Source organism: Lactuca sativa, chromosome 8 (genome assembly GCF_002870075.4).
Source record: "Lactuca sativa cultivar Salinas chromosome 8, Lsat_Salinas_v11, whole genome shotgun sequence".
Taxonomy (NCBI): Eukaryota; Viridiplantae; Streptophyta; class Magnoliopsida; order Asterales; family Asteraceae; genus Lactuca; species Lactuca sativa.
The window spans coordinates 218,607,856-218,613,855 of NC_056630.2; positions in this window are offsets into that span (position 1 = coordinate 218,607,856).

The following is a 6,000-nucleotide window of genomic DNA, read 5'->3' on the forward strand; positions in this document are numbered from 1 at the left end:
AGATTAAGTCTATTCGGGTTCTGTTAGCCATAGCTGCATTTCATGACTATGAAATATGGCAAATGGATGTCAAAACCGCTTTCCTTAATGGAAAGTTGGCTGAAGATGTTTACATGAGTCAGCCAGAGGGTTTTGTCAGCAACGAGTACCCTAATAGAGTGTGTAAACTCGAGAAATCCATTTATGGATTGAAACAGGCACCTCGCAGGTGGAATCTTTGCTTTGATGAGAAAGTCAAGGAATTTGGCTTTTCGAGGAGTGAAGATGAATCTTGCGTCTATATCAAGGCTAGTGGGAGCATAGTCAGTTTTTTGGTACTGTATGTGGATGACATACTACTCATAGGAAATGACATCCCAACCCTGCAGGAAGTAAAGTCCTGGCTTGGGAAGTGTTTCGCTATGAAGGACCTTGGTGAAGCTGCCTATATCCTAGGGATAAAGATTTTGAGAAACATGAGTAAAAGACTAATTGGACTTAGTCAAAGTACCTACTTGGACAAAGTGTTGAAAAGATTCAACATGCATAACTCCAAGAAAGGTGAGTTACCCATTCAGTGTAACGCTAGATTGAGTAAGACACAAAGCCCTAGTACTGAGGCTGAGATAGCACAAAATGAGTCGATTTCCTTATGCTTCAGCTGTAGGATCGATCATCTATGCTATGACGTGTACTCGACCTGATGTAGCCTTTGCTTTGAGCATGGTTAGTAGGTATCAGGCGAACCCTGGAAAGGAACATTGGACTGCGGTAAAGAATATCCTCAAGTACCTGCGAAGGACTAAGGACTGGGTCCTTACCTTCGGTGGGAGTGATGACTTGAGAGTTGTAGGGTATAGTGATGCTAGTTTCCAGACTGATAGGGATAATTTCCGCTCTCAGTCAGGCTGGGTCTTTACCCTAAACGGAGGATCAATTTCTTGGAAGAGTTCCAAGCAGGAGACAGTGGCTGATTCCACTTGTGAATCAGAGTATATAGCAGCAAGCGAGGCAGCAAAGGAGGCGATATGGCTAAAGAACTTCATCGGAGACCTTGGAGTTGTTCCAGCTATAAAAGAGCCAATGGAGATTTTCTGTGACAGCAATAGTGCGGTTGCCTTAGCCAAGGAACCAAGGGATCACGGGAGATCCAGACACATCGACAGAAAATACCATTTTATCAGACATCGAATTGAAGAAGGACTCCTCATGGCAAAGAGGGTATCCTCGGATGAGAACCCGGCAGATCCCCTCACGAAGGGACTGAGTAGTGTTAAGCATCTCCAGCATGCTCGGAGCATAGGGCTGAAGGATGATATAAGTTTTAGTAGTTAGATAACCCAGAAATTTGTAAAGTGTAATTGACATTTGATAATGAATAAAAGGTGTTTTATTCATGAGTAAAGTGTTGCTATCTCTTGTCGATCTTTTACTATATTTATTTTGCATGTTTTGACTTCCAGAATAATTATGTTTGGTATATCATATTATTCAAACCTCCACAGTCGGTCATATGTCGAAAGTAGGTATGAACCAAGACTGTCATGATTGGTTGTAGAGGTCTAAGGTGTTGGACATGGATACAACAATCATGAGTGCTCATAAGTTCTGAGCATTGGACTCAACCCACGCTCACTGGAATCACTTCATGGAATTTTATCTCGAGTGATCGTGAGACGGTAATATCATATAAGTCTTCAAACCTAGAGATATGATTTGTTACTTACGAGTTGGTTATGCATTGATTGTACGTAAACGCATTGGTAACTCGATGTTATAAAACGTGCCTTTGTGTGTAATTCAATGGGTGGTAGAACAAACATATGAGTCGAAGTTTATCTGTTCCTTCTTGGATTAGAAGCTGATATATGGGCCCCTCGATGATTTTGTTTTGACCTATGTACCGGGCCCGGTCAGAACTACATTGATGTGTTCAGTTGAGTTCTATGTCAAACAAATCGGAAATCGGGAAACAAATGCTGCACAATAAGCAAGACAATGTTCCATGTGTTTGTCCGGCTGATATCTAGAACAGAGGATTATATGATCACTTATCTAAATGGCGCGTTCTAGTTCAATAGAGTTTAAAGAGCTACGATTGCAGATCGGTTCCTGAAGTTATACTTGCAAATATAGTTACTAGACTTATCCAAGTGGGAGACTGTTGGATATAGTGTCTAACCCCATAACTATATTTGGTATGTACTTGACCCGACCCGGCATGGTCCATTTGGGTTGCACTTCACCCGAACAATTTATGGATAATATTTGAGAATAGTACAAGTTATGATTTATTAATATATTATAATTTCTAATATATTGATATAAGATCATATTATTTAATTAGTAGTGATCTATAATTAATCTAGGATTAATTTAGTGATCAATGGTATTACTAATTAAATATGGGCTTCTATATTTATATAGTGTGGGCTTATGCTTATTTGGAATGGGCTAGGCTTGGATGGAGAAGTCCATGGATACTCCATGGAGCTTTAACCCATGGATCTCATGGAAATGAAGAGACATGGATATTAGGGTTTACATGGATGTAACCCTAATCCACCACACTATATAAAGGAGGCTTTGGCTCTTGAAATCAAGCTAGTGAACACTAGTTGACACATGTTGAGGTGAGGGCCGATTTCAAGAGAAGTGTGACTATTCTCTCAAAGTTCCAAGTTTGTGGTGATTTGTGACTTTCATTTGAGGCATCCGCATTATTGGTGCTAGGCTCTAAAACTCCAAGGAATCAACTACAACTACAAGGTAAGTGTTTCTACTAGCTTTATTTGATTCAAGTTCCCCATGCCATGCTAGTTAGGATATAAACCTTGGAAAAATAATTATTTGCTATCTTAGACAAACATAGATCCAAGGTTTATTAGGGTTGCATGTACACTTAGGAAGTGTTAGAATGCTCAAAACCCATCAGTTCGCACCAATAGTCTTGTAGTAAGTCTAAGGTACTGTAACTCTGTTGATGGTTGCACGGTTTTTTTTTTTGTAACGCCTTATGTTCAAATCTAATGTCTTTGGTTCCCATATGATTCCAACATTATCATACAAATAGATTCAACTCGATTCGCAATACCAGCTTCATACATGCATCTCTTTCTCCGTAAACGTCTTTTTAGCGAAGCCGTCATTTAAGAACTCGGAAGTACTCATGTATAGAGTACCTCATGTTTCTTATCCTTTCTGAAGAAATCTCCACAAACCTCCCCGAAGTACCACTCATACAATACGTCAAGTTCAATCCAAGGATCCATACAGTTGATCTATCGCTGAAGAATGTTTACATAGAGGTGATATATAATCAAGGTTCTACAGGTTTAGAATTGATGATTCTACTTTAACTTCTTTTCCTCATTTGGATGTGAACATAAAGAAGAATCATTTATTCGACTATCTTTTCAATCTTAATTCTATACGACTCGTATACACGAGATTGTGAGCGTTGAACTATGTATGAATTCTAATATGAACTTCAGGACGGAGACTGCCCAAGACTACGAGTAATCGCATCGTCGTGTGAACAAACTTAGAAACCCAGTACGACTCATGTAACCAAATCGCCCTACAGTCTAATCACCCACTGAAATACAAGAACGATCCGGACAAATTAGCGAACTACCCAGCAGTAGAATTGGAGGACCAGACTTCTCACCCTGAAGGACTCCGGTCTTATTCTTCCAGAGGTAGACGGATTGTATCTTATGTACATCGATTATCGGGGACTCTGTCAAGATTTCCATTAGAAATTGTTATCTCTGCCTCACATAGAGGAATTGGTTGAAGCAAACGCAAGGAACGAATTACCTTTCAGAAATGGACCTGAGATTCGATTATCACCAGTTTCGAGTGTTAGCGAAAGATGTCCCGAAGACTACCTTCCGAACTCGATGCGGACACTTTGAGTCCATAGTGATACCCCTCAGATAGGACTAATACGCACGTAGTATTCATGAGCTTATTAAATAGGGTACGTCGATCTTACTTGGATCAGTTCGTTATTCTCCTTGCAATAACTTACTTATCTAACCTCATAGTAAGAAGGAAATCATAAAAAGCATCTACAACAACCCATGGAAACAAAGCGATCAGAAAAGCTTTGCATGAAGTTCTCTAGACACGAGTTTTGGAATTTAAAAGTCAAATTCCTAAGACACACTATTAGTGATGTGGAAATTCTTGAGTACTCTATCAATTTATCAAAACCATTGAGAATTTATCGGACCTGAAGACGCCGACGGAAATTCGCCAAATTCGAGGTCTCGTAGACCTACCGTCGTAGTCCATTCAGAAACTCCTTGCGAATTATGGAAATCCTTACAACTTTGACCCAGCAGGGGGTGGCCCGTGACTGGAAGATAAGCAAAGAAAAGAAACCTTGGAATTCCAAGTGAGAGACCAAATTCTTTAGGAAGTCTCACTCTGGGAATGGCTTGATACGCTTCGGAAAGCGTGGACAGCTAAGTCAAAGATAGTTAGGACCTCAGAGATTCTTACCAGAATCAGTCCTGTATCTCACAAACTAAACCTACTCCGCGAACCCAGTGACGTACATTCTGCCCTTCACATTTCGAACTTGTAAAAGTATCGATCCGATGAGACTCTTGAAATCCCACTCGAATAAATCAAGTCCCACAAGATCCTCACCGGCATGGAAGAACCATAGTGACAATGGACCGAGAGGTCATGCGAACGATTCATAGTCCTATCCCTTTAAGTGAAGGTTCGCTGAGATGCCATTCAGGGACCCAAATTCACTTGGGAGCGCGATAATCAAACGATTAAGAAGTATCCCCATTTCTTGGCTGGATTATTCATGCCTACTTCCTTACCTAAATTCTAATTTCGGGATGAAATTCCTTCTAACGGTGGGATGATGTGACAACCCGAAATTTCTATTCTGTACAACCTTTCAATTCAATAGAAGTCATAACAGTTGCTGTAAATTTTCAGACTTTTTGGAACAAGTTTGAGTATTTTACGATTTACACTTCGGGTGATATCAGGAGAGAGGATGCCCTAGGGTTATTGTGCAGCACTGTTATTCCAAAACTCTAAGAAATTAGAGTTTATTGTCTGAATAAAATATTTTCAGCCAAAAACCCTAAATTTGGGAGTATATATATGAGAGTTAGTCACTATTTACATTTTTTTCAAATCTCAAGATCCAAACCCATTTCTCTCTCAAGTATCATCCAAAAGTTTTTCAAGATCTTCGATCTAGTAAGTGTTTCTAGCCTTCTTAAGTTATTATACGACTTAATCTAGTGTTTTAACAGACTTCTAACCATGAAATCATTCCAAAAGGGTCAATCTTCAATTTACACCAAGAACATACACTTGTGTTCTTAGCCTTTTGGACCTTTTCGAGCTTCTAACTTGTTAATGTTTCTATCCTAGAGTCTTACAAGCTTTGTTACACTTCGATACCTCAAGAAATCATCCAAGAACACCAAGATCAAAGGTGTTTACGGTCCAAGAACACGTTGGACCGTAAACCCTATTTAGGGAACCAATGTGTGCCCTAGCTTATCCTAAGCTTTGGTAACTAGTTTAGACCCCTTCCTTGATGTGTTTAGCACATAAAAACCACCAAAATGACTCATTTATATGTGTTTACAGTTTGGGGATCTCCCAAAACCGTAAACACCCCAAAAATGTGTAATAAATGACCCATATTCCTTCCTTATGCCTAGAAAAAAGCTAGACCTTTACCTTGAAGTGTTTGGGGCTTGAAAACATCAAAATACCTTAGTCCATAAGAGTTTACGGCAGCAAAATCATGGATAAATGGTCTATGGACCGTAAACTCGATTTAGGAGTATATTGATGCCACAAAACATTTGCTAAGGCTTAATCATGAAGTAGGAATACTTGGAATGACTTAGAAGACTCCAAATCACAAAATGGTCAATGAAGTATGAGTTTACGGCCGTAAACTCAAGATTTTATGACTGTAAACCCAATGAGTTATGGTCTCCAAACCGTAAACTCACAAAGAGGGTT